Source organism: Tamandua tetradactyla, chromosome 9 (assembly GCF_023851605.1).
Source record: "Tamandua tetradactyla isolate mTamTet1 chromosome 9, mTamTet1.pri, whole genome shotgun sequence".
Lineage (NCBI taxonomy): Eukaryota > Metazoa > Chordata > Mammalia > Pilosa > Myrmecophagidae > Tamandua > Tamandua tetradactyla.
This window is the reverse complement of record NC_135335.1, coordinates 85617069-85629719: the sequence shown is the minus strand read 5'-3', so window position 1 is coordinate 85629719 and position 12651 is coordinate 85617069. Positions and strand designations below refer to the sequence as shown.

Genomic DNA, 12651 nt, shown 5'->3' with positions numbered 1-12651 from the left:
ATAGTACAATTATAAGAATGTTCTTTTATGAATTATAACAAATCTACCACATTGGAACATGGTGTTGATAATAGGTGGTGTATTGGAACTCTATTTTATGTATTTTATGTATATTTTTGTAAACCTACAACTTCTCTAACAAAAAAGTTATTAATAAAACTATGCCAACAGGAAAATTTAAAGTTTTATATGAAAACTTACCCTAAATTTCTATCCATTAGATTTTTTTTTTTTTTTAATCGGAAAGAAAAAAAAAATTAACACAACATTTAGAAATCATACCATTCTACATATGCACTCAGTAATTCTTAACATCATCACATAGATGCATGATCATCGTTTCTTAGTACATTTGCATCGGTTTAGAGGAACTAGCAACACAACAGAAAAAGATATAAAATGTTAATATGGAGAAAAGAAATAAAAATAGTAATAATAGTAAAAAAAAAAAAAACCAAAAAAAAAACCTCTATAGCTCAGATGCAGCTTCATTCAGTGTTTTAACATGATTACTTTACAATTAGGTATTTGTATCTAGTCCTATTGTACAGTCTGTATCCCTTCAACTTCAATTACCCATTATCTTACCCTGTTTCTAAATACTGCTAGACTCTGTTACCAATGACATATTTCAAGTTTATTCTCGAATGTCCGTTCACATCAGTGGGACCATACAGTATTTGTCCTTTAGTTTTTGGCTGGACTCACTCAGCATAATATTCTCTAGGTCCATCCATGTTATTACATGCTTCATAAGTTTATCTTGTCTTAAAGCTGCATAATATTCCATCGTATGTATATACCACAGTTTGTTTAGCCATTCCTCTGTTGATGGACATTTTGGCTGTTTCCATCTCTTTGCAATTGTAAATAACGCTGCTATAAACATTGGTGTGCAAATGTCTGTTTGTGTCTTTGCCCTTAAGTCCTTTGAGTAGATACCTAGCAATGGTATTGCTGGGTCATATGGCAATTCTATATTCAGCTTTTTGAGGAATCGCCAAACTGCCTTCCACAGTGGTTGCACCATTTGACATTCCCACCAACAGTGGATAAGTGTGCCTCTTTCTCTGCATCCTCTCCAACACTTGTCATTTTCTGTTTTGTTGATAATGGCCATTCTGGTGGGTGTGAGATGATATCTCATTGTGGTTTTTTTGTTGTTGTTTTTTGTTTTTTTAAATTTTTTTTTATTAATCAAAAAAAAGAAAAGAAATTAACACAACATTTAGAAATCATTCCATTCGACACATGCACTCAGTAATTCTTAGTATCATCACATAGATGTATGATCATCATTTCTTAGTACATTTGCATCGATTTAGGAAAAGAACTAGCAAAACAGCAGAAAAAGATATAGAATGTTAATATAGAGAAGAGAATTAAAATAATAATACTAATAAAAAAAAATATATATATAAAAGGAAAAAGAAAAAACAAAAACAAAAGATACAAACAAACAAACAAAAAACTATATTTCAGGTGCAGCTTCATTCAGTGTTCCAACATAGTTACATTACACTTAGGTATTATTGTGCTGTCCATTTTTGAGTTTTTGTATCTAGTCCTGTTGCACAGTCTGTATCCCTTCAGCTCCAATTACCCATTATCTTACCCTGTTTCTAACTCCTGCTGGTCTCTGTTACCAATGATATATTCCAAGCTGATTCTCGAATGTCGGTTCACATGAGTGGGACCATACAGTATTTGTCCTTTAGTTTTTGGCTGGACTCACTCAGCATAATGTTCTCTAGGTCCATCCATTTTATTACATGCTTCATAAGTTTAGTCTGTCTTAAAGCTGCATAATATTCCATCGTAGGTATGCGCCACAGTTTGTTTAGCCACTCGTCTGTTGATGGACATTTTGGATGTTTCCATCTCTTTGCAATTGTAGATAATGCTGCTATAAACACTGGTGTGCAAATGTCCGTCTGTGTCTTTGCCCTTAAGTCCTTTGAGTAGATACCTAGCAGTGGTATTGCTGGGTCGTAATCCATTCTGCCATTCTATGTCTTTTGATTGGGAAATTCAGTCCATTAACTTTTAGTGTTATTACTGTTTGGATAATATTTTCCTCTACCTTTTTGGCTTTTGTATTATATGTATCATATCTGATTTTCCTTCTTTCTACACTTTACTCCATACCTCTCTCTTCTGTCTTTTCGTATCTGACTCTAGTGCTCCCTTTAGTATTTCTTGCAGAGCTGGTCTCTTGGTCACAAATTCTTGCAGTGACTTTTTGTCTATAAATGTTTTAATTTCTCCTTCATTTTTGAAGGACAATTTTGCTGGATATAGGAGTCTTGGTTGGCAGTTTTTCTCTTTTAGTAATTTAAATATATCATCCCACTGTCTTCTAGCTTCCATGGTTTCTGCTGAGAAATCTACACATAGTCTTATTGGGTTTCCCTTGTATGTGACAGATTGTTTTTCTCTTGCTGCTTTCAAGATCCTCTCTTTCTCTTTGACCTCTGACATTCTAACTAGTAAGTGTCTTGGGGAACGCCTATTTGGGTCTATTCTCTTTGGGGTACGCTGCACTTCTTGGATCTGTAAATTTAGGTCTTTCATAAGAGTTGGGAAATTTCCAGCGATAAATTCTTCCATTAGTTTTTCTCCTCCTTTTCCCTTCTCTTCTCCTTCTGGGACACCCACAACACGTATATTTGTGCGCTTCATATTGTCATTCAGTTCCCTGATTCCCTGCTCAAGTTTTTCCATTCTTTTCCCTATTGTTTCTGTTTCTTTTTGGAATTCAGATGTTCCATCCTCCAGTTCACTAATTGTAGCTTCTGTCTCTTTAAATCTACCATTGTAGGTATCCACTGTTTTTTCCATTTTTTCTTCTTTGTCCTTCACTCCCATAAGTTCTGTGATTTGTTTTTTCAGATTTTCTATTTCTTCTTTTTGTTCAGCCCATGTCTTCTTCATGTCCTCCTTCAATTTATTGATTTGGTTTTTGAAGATTTTTTCCATTTCTGTTCGTATATTCAGCATTAGTTGTCTCAGCGCCTGTATCTCATTTGAACTATTGGTTTGTTCCTTTGACTGGGCCATATCTTCAATTTTCCGAGCGTCATCCATTATTTTCTGCTGGTGTCTGGGCATTTGATCAGATTTCCCTGGTGTGGGACCCGGCTGGTTGAAAGGTTTTTCTGTGAAATCTCTGGGCTCTGTTTTTCTTTTCCTGCCCAGTAGGTGGCGCTCGTGGCGCTCGTCTGTCTGCGGGGCCCACCAGTAAAAGATGCTGTGGCTCCTTTAACTTGCCAATCCGAATCTCTCAGTCGGGCCCAGGAAACCGCACGTGGAGGGGGGGGGGGTCGCCGGCCGCCGCGGCTTGGGGGAGTGCCGGTCCAAATTGCCCAGCTGGCCCGAGACGCCAAGCATGGCGGGAGGGCCCCGCTATCCAACATTCCCAGTCAGACCGGGGAGCCACGTGCGTGGAGGGGACCACAGTCGCCAGCCGCCCCGGCCGGGAAAACGCGCGCCCCTTGGGTATCTCACCGCAGCGGATTCTCCCTGCCCGTTCAGCCATTCCAGAATGGTGTACACTGTCTTTTTGGTCTCTGTCGTGGCTCCGGGAGCTGTTTCGTATTGTTTCTGTTTCTTTAGTTGCTTTTCTGGAGGAGGAACTAAGACCCGCGCGTCTTACTAAGCCGCCATCTTCTCCTCATTGTGGTTTTGATTTGCATTTCTCTAAAGCCAGGGACATTGAGCATCTCTTCATGTGCCTTTTGACCATTTGTATTTCCTCTTCTGGTAGGTGTCTGTTCAAGTCTTTTTCCCATTTTGTAATTGGGTTGGCTGTCTTTTTGTTGTTGAGTTGGACAATCTCTTTATAAATTCTGGATACTAGACCTTTATCTGATATGTCATTTCCAAATATTGTCTCCCATTGTGTAGGCGGTCTTTCTACTTTCTTGATGAAGTTGTTTGATGCACAGAAGTGTTTAATTTTGAGGAGCTCCCATTTATTTATTTCCTTCTCCAGTGCTCTTGCTTTAGGTTTAAGGTCTATAAAACCGCCTCCAGTTGTAAGATTCATAAGATATCTCCCTACATTTTCCTCTAACTGTTTTATGGTCTTAGACCTAATGTTTAGATCTTTGATCCATTTTGAGTTAACTTTTGTATAAGGTGTGAGATACGGGTCTTCTTTCATTCTTTTACATATGGATATCCAGTTCTCTAGGCACCATTTATTGAAGAGACTGTTCTGTCCCAGGTGAGTTGGCTTGACTGCCTTATCAAAGATCAAATGTCCATAGATGAGAGGGTCTATATCTGAGCACTCTATTCGATTCCATTGGTCGATATATCTATTTTTATGCCAATACCATGCTGTTTTGACCACTGTGGCTTCATAATATGCCTTAAAGTCCAGCATCGCGAGACCTCCACCTTCGTTTTTTTTCCCTCAAGATGTTTTTAGCAATTCGGGGCACCCTGCCCTTCCAGATAAATTTGCTTATTGGTTTTTCTAATTCTGAAAAATAAGTTGTTGGGATTTTGATTGGTATTGCATTGAATCTGTAGATCAGTTTAGGTAGGATTGACATCTTAACTATATTTAGTCTTCCAATCCATGAACACGGTATGCCCTTCCATCTATTTAGGTCTTCTGTGATTTCTTTTAGCATTTTTTTGTAGTTTTCTTTATATAGGTTTTTTGTCTCTTTGGTTAAATTTATTCCTAGGCATTTTATTCTTTTAGTTGCGATTGTAAATGGGATTCGTTTCTTGATTTCCCCCTCAGCTTGTTCATTACTAGTGTATAGAAAAGCTACAGATTTTTGAATGTTGATCTTGTAGCCTGCTACTTTGCTGTACTCATTTATTAGCTCTAGTAGTTTTGTTGTGGATTTTTCTGGGTTTTCTACATATAGTATCATATCGTCTGCAAACAGTGATAATTTTACTTCTTCCTTTCCAATTTTGATGCCTTGTATTTCTTTTTCTTGTCTAATTGCTTGGGCTAGAACTTCCAACACAATGTTGAATAATAGTGGTGATAGTGGACATCCTTGTCTTGTTCCTGATCTTAGGGGGAAAGTTTTCAGTTTTTCCCCATTGAGGATGATATTAGCTGTGGGTTTTTCATATATTCCCTCTATCATTTTAAGGAAGTTCCCTTGTATTCCTATCTTTTGAAGTGTTTTCAACAGGAAAGAATGTTGAATCTTGTCAAATGCCTTCTCTGCATCCATTGAGATGATCATGTGATTTTTCTGCTTTGATTTGTTGATGTGGTGTATTACATTAATTGATTTTCTTATGTTGAACCATCCTTGCATACCTGGGATGAATCCTACTTGGTCATGATGTATAATTCTTTTAATGTGCTGTTGGATACGATTTGCTAGAATTTTATTGAGGATTTTTGCATCTGTATTCATTAGAGAGATTGGTCTGTAGTTTTCTTTTTTTGTAATATCTTTGCTTGGTTTTGGTATGAGGGTGATGTTGGCTTCATAGAATGAATTAGGTAGTTTTCCCTCCACTTCGATTATTTTGAAGAGTTTGAGGAGAGTTGGTACTAATTCTTTCTGGAATGTTTGATAGAATTCACATGTGAAGCCGTCTGGTCCTGGATTTTACTTTTTAGGGAGCTTTTGAATGACTAATTCAATCTCTTTACTTGTGATTGGTTTGTTGAGGTCATCTATTTCTTCTTGAGTCAAAGTTGGTTATTCATGTATTTCCAGGAACCCGTCCATTTCCTCTAAATTGTTGTATTTATTAGCGTAAAGTTGTTCATAGTATCCTGTTATTACCTCCTTTATTTCTGTGAGGTCAGTAGTTATGTCTCCTCTTCCATTTCTGATCTTATTTATTCACATCCTCTCTCTTCTTCTTTTTGTCAATCTTGCTAAGGGCCCATCAATCTTATTGATTTTCTCATAGAACCAACTTCTGGTCTTATTGATTTTCTCTATTGTTTTCATGTTTTCAATTTCATTTATTTCTGCTCTAATCTTTGTTATTTCTTTCCTTTTGCTTGCTTTGGGATTAGTTTGCTGTTCTTTCTCCGGTTCTTCCAAGTGGACAGTTAATTCCTGCATTTTTGCCTTTTCTTCTTTTCTGATAAAGGCATTTAGGGCAATAAATTTCCCTCTTAACACTGCCTTTGCTGCGTCCCATAAGTTTTGATATGTTGTGTTTTCATTTTCATTCGCCTCTAGGTTTTTACTAATTTCTCTTGCAATTTCTTCTTTGACCCACTTGTTGTTTAAGAGTGTGTTGTTGAGCCTCCACGTATTTGTGAATTTTCTGGCACTCCGCCTATTATTGATTTCCAACTTCATTCCTTTATGATCCGAGAAAGTGTTGTGTATGATTTCAATCTTTTTAAATTTGTTAAGACTTACGTTGTGACCCAGCATATGGTCTATCTTTGAGAATGATCCATGAGCACTTGAAAAGAAGGTGTATCCTGCTGTTGTGGGATGTAATGTCCTATAAATGTCTGCTAAGTCTAGCTCATTTATAGTAATATTCAGATTCTCTATTTCTTTACTGATCCTCTGTCTAGATGTTCTGTCCATTGATGAGAGTGGTAAATTGAAGTCTCCAACTATTATGGTATATGTGTCTATTTCCCTTTTCAGTGTTTGCAGTGTATTCCTCACGAATTTGGGGGCATTCTGGTTCAGTGCGTAAATATTTATGATTGTTATGTCTTCTTGTTTAATTGTTCCTTTTATTAGTATATAGTGTCCTTCTTTGTCTCTTTTAATTGTTTTACATTTGAAGTCTAATTTGTTGGATATTAGTATAGCCACTCCTGCTCTTTTCTGGTTGTTATTTGCATGAAATATCTTTTCCCAACCTTTCACTTTCAACCTATATTTATCTTTGGGTGTAAGATGTGTTTCCTGTAGACAGCATATAGAAGGATCCTGTTTTTTAATCCATTCTGCCAGTCTATGTCTTTTGATTGGGGAATTCAGTCCATTAACATTTAGAGTTATTACTGTTTGGATAATATTTTCCTCTAACATTTTGCCTTTTGTATTATATGTATCATATCTGACTTTCCTTCTTTCTACACTCTTCTCCATGCCTCTCTCTTCTGTCTTTTTGTATCTGACTCTACTGCTCCCTTTAGTATTTCTTGCAGAGCTGGTCTCTTGGTCACAAGTTCTCTCAGTGACTTTTTGTTTGAGAATGTTTTAATTTCTCCCTCATTTTTGAAGGACAATTTTGCTGGATATAGGAGTCTTGGTTGGCAGTTTTTCTCTTTTAGTATCTTAAATATATCATCCCACTGTCTTCTAGCTTCCATGGTTTCTGCTGAGAAATCTACACATAGTCTTATTGGGTTTCCCTTGTATGTGACAGATTGTTTTTCTCTTGCTGCTTTCAAGATCCTGTCTTTCTCTTTGACCTCTGACATTCTAAGTAGTAAGCGTCTTGGGAAACGCCTATTTGGGTCTATTCTCTTTGGGGTGTGCTGCACTTCTTGGATCTATAATTTTAGGTCTTTCATAAGAGTTGGGAAATTTTCAGTGATAATTTCTTCCATTAGTTTTTCTCCTCCTTTTCACTTCTCTTCTCCTTCTGGGACACCCACAACACGTATATTTGTGCGGTTCACATTGCCCTTGAGTTCCCTGATATCCTGTTCAAATTTTTCCATCTTTTCCGGATAGTTTCTGTTTGTTTTTGGAATTCAGATGTTCCATCCTCCAAATCACTAATTCTATCTTCTGTCTCTTTAAATCTTTCATTGTAGGTATCCACTGTTTTTCCATCTTTTCTACTTTATCCTTCACTTCCATAAGCTCTGTGATTTGTTTTTTCAGTTTTTCTATTTCTTCTTTTTGATCAGCCCATGTCTTCTTCGTGTCCTCCCTCAATTTATCGATTTCGTTTTTGAAGAGGTTTTCCATTTCTGTTCGTGTATTCAGCATTAGTTGTTTCAGCTCCTGTATCTCATTTGAACTATTGGTTTGTTCTTTTGACTGGGCCATATTTTCAATTTTCTGAGCGTGATTCGTTATCTTCTGCTGGCGTCTGGGCATTTAGTCAGATTTCCCTGGGTGTTGGACCCCACAGGTTGAAAGATTTTTCTGTGAAATCTCTGGGTTCTGTTTTTCTTCTTCTGCGCAGTAGGTGGCGCTCTTGGCACATGTTTGTCTACGTGTTCCACCAGTGAAAGTTGCTGTGGGTCCTTTAACTCTGGAAAACTCTCGCCATAGGGAAGGTTCGGCAGCCGAAGCGTCTTGGAGGAGTGCCAGCCGGCCCGAGGGTCCGAACGCAGGGAGGGTTGCCGGCCAACGCAGTAGGGAGAGCGCCCGACAAGTTTCCTAGTCAGCCCGGGGCACCAAGTGTGGCGGGAGGGCGCCAGCTGTCACAGCCCGGGAGAGTGCACTGTTCCCAGCCGGACCTGGGTGTCACGTGTTTGGAAGGGACACCCCGGTCACCGTTCTCTGCAGTCTGGGGATTTCTGACCCAACTCTCTCAGTTGGTCCGGGGGGCCTCGCGTGGTGGGGGCGCCAGCTGCCGTGGCCCAAGGGGACTGCCTGCCCAATTCTGCCAGCTGGCCTGGGAAGGAGGAAGGGAGGGACTCCGGCCGCTTGCCGTCCCGCCCGGGATAAGCCCGCGCCCCTCGGTGATCTCACCGGAGCTGGTTCTCCCAGACAGTCAGCCATTCCAGGATGGGGTACGCCGTCCCTTTGATCTCCGTTGTGGCTCCGCGAGCTGCTCTGTATTGTCTCCACTCCCCCAGTAGCTGTTCTGGAGGAGGAAAGGTGAGGGTGGCAAGGCTGTCAAGGCCGGTAGCGGAGGAGCCGGTGAAGGCGGAAGAGGGCACGGTGGTGGTTGGAGAGCCACTGGAGCAGGAGGGGGAAGAGGGGAGAGGAGGGCGGGCGGGCCGGCTGCTGTGGGCGTGGTCGCCGCGCGCTGGTCCAGCGGACAAAGAGGGGAGAGGAGGGCGGGCGGGCCGGCTGCTGCGGGGCGTGGGCGCCACGCGCCGGTCCGGCGGACAAAGAGAGGAGAGGAGGGCGGGCGGGCCGGCTGCTGCGGGGTGTGGGCGCTGCTCCTCCATTAGATTTTAATTCATTCTTGATTTAGACGAACTTTCTCGTTAAGTTAATCAGAGGAAAAGAGAAAAATCACGTTTTTTTGTTTTAACAAGGGAAATAGTCAGAGCAAGGAGTAATCTCTACTCTTTTTGGCATTGCACCATAAATATTGTTGCATGATTTCTGTATGAAACATCTTAAGAGAAAGAGGAAGCTCACTTTTCTGACTCTCAAATGAAAATGCAAAATTACTATAGTATCATGACTCTCATTATCTTAGGTACACAAGGTAGAGGAATGTCGAGACCAAATCATATCTAAAATGCTAGACTGACAAATCCCTTTCTTAAAAAAAGGGGCAGATCCCTTTAGGTTCCCTTTTTTAAATAGAGAGAGTCTTCAAAACTCTTTGGAGTTTTGAAAGAGTTCAACTGTGAAGGAGAGAAGCATCACCATCACAGGTGTAAATGACCAGTTGTGTATTATCTGACAGTTTTGTTACATAGAAAATAAAGTACTTTGCTGAGAGGAAAAAGTTGACTACATATCTTTTAAAATCTGTAATCCTGATAATTGTTCAATTGATCATGCCCTTATTTTTATAGTCGTTTTGTTCTGGCTGCAAGAATACTTGAATTAATCTTTATTTACAGGTGGTCTTATTAAATGCTTTAATAAGAAACATTTAGAAAGATCTCCAGAGAGCAATAAGTTAGCTATTTGTTGACCTATACTTTAAGTTAATTTTGCCTACATATTACTTTCCTAAGTCCTTCAGAAACTTATTTTTGCATTCTGAATTTCCTTTAAGTCCAGTTACAGGCCATTAGTTTAAAATAAGACAGTGAGATCATATTTAGCAGTCATTGACATTTTGTCTATTTCAGAAAACAAGGAGTTGAAGAATAATTGATTATCCTAGTGGTAGTTAAAACCTTTGTACCCATAGAGTAATAGAAATAATTTACCAAAGTTTACCTACAAATACCTCAGCAAGAAAATTTTTTCTTTTTGTGTGGCTGCTCAAATAAATCATTGCTGAGTGAATCTGTGGTCCCCATCCCTAAAGAATGAACAAATCGAAGGATTAGGAAAAGGTGAAGTTTGGAAATGTTAAGAGGGAATTTGAATGGGGGAAGGGAATTCTGAAACTTATTTAGCCTTTAGTAATGTGCTGTATTTAGCTTCTGCCTCTATTAATTCCTTGTCTCATTTCTTTTTTTCTTTGTATCTATTATGTCTGTTGTGGGAAGATCCGTTTAGATTGCACATCTTCATTTCATGTAGTTTGTATACACTTCGTGAAAAGAACTTGAATTTAGGGAATTTGTTGCCTAGCATATGGTACCTGTGCCCTGTTAGCCACGTGGTAGGTGTACCCACTAGTAATATATGAATGGGGGCATCTTCTGTTGTTTAATTAGTTAATATATTTTTATCTCATATAGGGAAGAACTATATACCTTTTGAGGTCCTGAAAGATTTTATTGACAACCCAATATTCTTAGATTTTTAATTTGCATAACATGCTTTGACCACCCTACAACTCTTTTGTGCTATTTCTGTATTCTGTTAATCACATAATTTTTATAAATTGGTTTCTTATACCTTGTATTGTTATTTTTTAAATGTATAGTATTTTTCTTCAAGTAATGTTTGCGTAGTAGTATACATAGTAATTTTCATCAAGAAATGTTTCATTATTTCACTCAGATTCCCGCTTAGTGCAGCCCCCCCTTTTCTCAGAATTTTCTTTAGTGAGCATTTTCCTTAAGGCATGATATTGCCATTTTTATTCAAAGTGTCCACTATTAACTACAGATTTTGCCTTTTTATCATTTTATAAAAGAAATTTGTTGAGGATCCCTTACACTAAAGATTGTTTGAAAAGAGTATTTACAATAGGGAAAAAACATGTTTTCCAGTATAACCATTATTAACTTCTGTTTAGTTTGTCTAAACCAAAGCTTGAAAGATTTTGTGTTGTCATCTGAATCATGCTGAAACTCATGTCGCTGTTTTTCATTATTGGGCTCTGCATATAAGAATAGTATACTTGTTTTGGCTTGCTAAAGCTGACAAAATACAGTATGCCAGAAATGGACTGGCTTTTAACAATGGGGATTTATTAGCTTACAAGTTTACAGTTCTAAGACTGTGAAAGTGTCCAACTCAAGGTATCAACAGGACAATACCTGGACTCTGAAGACAGGCTACTGGCATCAGGACATCTCCATCACATGGGAAGGCACATGGCCAGTATTTGCTGGTCTTTTTCCCCTGAGTTTCCTTGCTTTCGGCTTTTGGTTTCAGTAGCTTCCTCTCTTTTCTGCGGGTCCTCTCTTAGCTTCTTTGGACTTTTCTCTGAACTCTGAATTTCATCTCTTAGCTTCTGTATGTGTTTATCCTCTTATAAAAGACTCCAGTATGAAGATTAAGGCCCTCCTCAACTGAAATAAATTAATCAAAGGGTCCCATCCACAATAGGTCTACACCCAAAAGAATGGATTGAAGGAACATGACCTTTTCTGGGGAACATACCACTTCACACTACCATAGTACTCATAGTTCCAGTTTTTGTGGAATGTGTATTTAATGTTTTATAAGTTTTGGGCTGCTTTAGACCATTGAAGTTTTTTTTATATTTTATATAAAATATATATATATTTTGCTGTACTTTATGATTCTTGTAGACTTTTATTGATGAAGTTTTAGTTGCTTTGTTCTGACTTTATTTGGATACTCCAGGAATAAATAAGCAAAAATACTTTACTTTTTGGGAAAAATCATTTGTTTTTCTTAAGGCTTTTTTTTTTTGCAGGGGGTGGGGGGAGGAAAGAGGTTCTATTCATTTTTATTTGTTTCTCCAAAAAGCACCTCATGCTGACTGCACTGTGATTTATCCTTCATGATTCCCACCCCATCAGACACAAGTTCCTCTTAATCATCCGGAAATGTACAAATGAGGTGGTTTCTTCCATTTGCCAAATATCTTTGATGTATAAGGCAAACTTGAGTTTTTCAATCGTTGTTTATTTTTATCAGATTTTAATAATTAGCTTATGAGCTAGCATTTAATATACCAATAACTCATATAAAGCCCCTAGCTTTGAAGAGAAAATTTTTCAATTGAAGTAACCAAAACAGACTAGGAATTCATAAGGAACTTCGGGAAGTGCTGTTATTCTAGACCTCTAAGATAAAATTCTTCACTTGAATTTAGGTATGAGGTAAAAAACACAGACTTTGAAACTATTATTTTCTTATCTCAGGTCAGGGGAACCCTTATTTTCATCTCCAATCCCATAGGACCTCTGGGCTGTGTTATATCAAGGCAACAGGACTTTAACTTCAAAAGAAAGAGATAGGCAGAATAATAGCCACCCAAAGATGTTCTTGCCTGAATTCCTGAAACTGGTGAATATGATTGGATTGTTGAGGTGGGCCCAATACAGTTAGCCTGTAAAGCAGACTTTCTCCCAGTTGAGGGCAGAAGTGGGAGTTAGAGAGATTCCAAGTGTGAAGAGGATTCTACAAGCCATTGCTGCTTCTGAGATACAGAGGCCACATACAAGGGCCTGCCTCCAGGACTTCATGGTAGATGACAGCTGACAGTCAGCAA

At 38.6% G+C, this 12651-nt stretch overlaps 1 protein-coding gene across 2 annotated transcripts in view; it reads left to right on the top strand.

The window, feature by feature from the left end:
* Nucleotides 1-12651, top strand: part of LMBRD2 (LMBR1 domain containing 2) — an 89774-nt gene that overhangs the window by 14079 nt on the left and 63044 nt on the right. Inside the window, exon 2 of one of the 2 annotated variants that reach the window (XM_077116972.1) lies at nt 11904-11996. The exons of the other annotated variant lie outside the window; for it this stretch is intronic. The gene's annotated coding sequence lies outside the window, so the exon portion shown is untranslated. The remainder of the gene's footprint in view (nt 1-11903; nt 11997-12651) is intronic. 2 annotated transcript variants of the gene reach the window in all.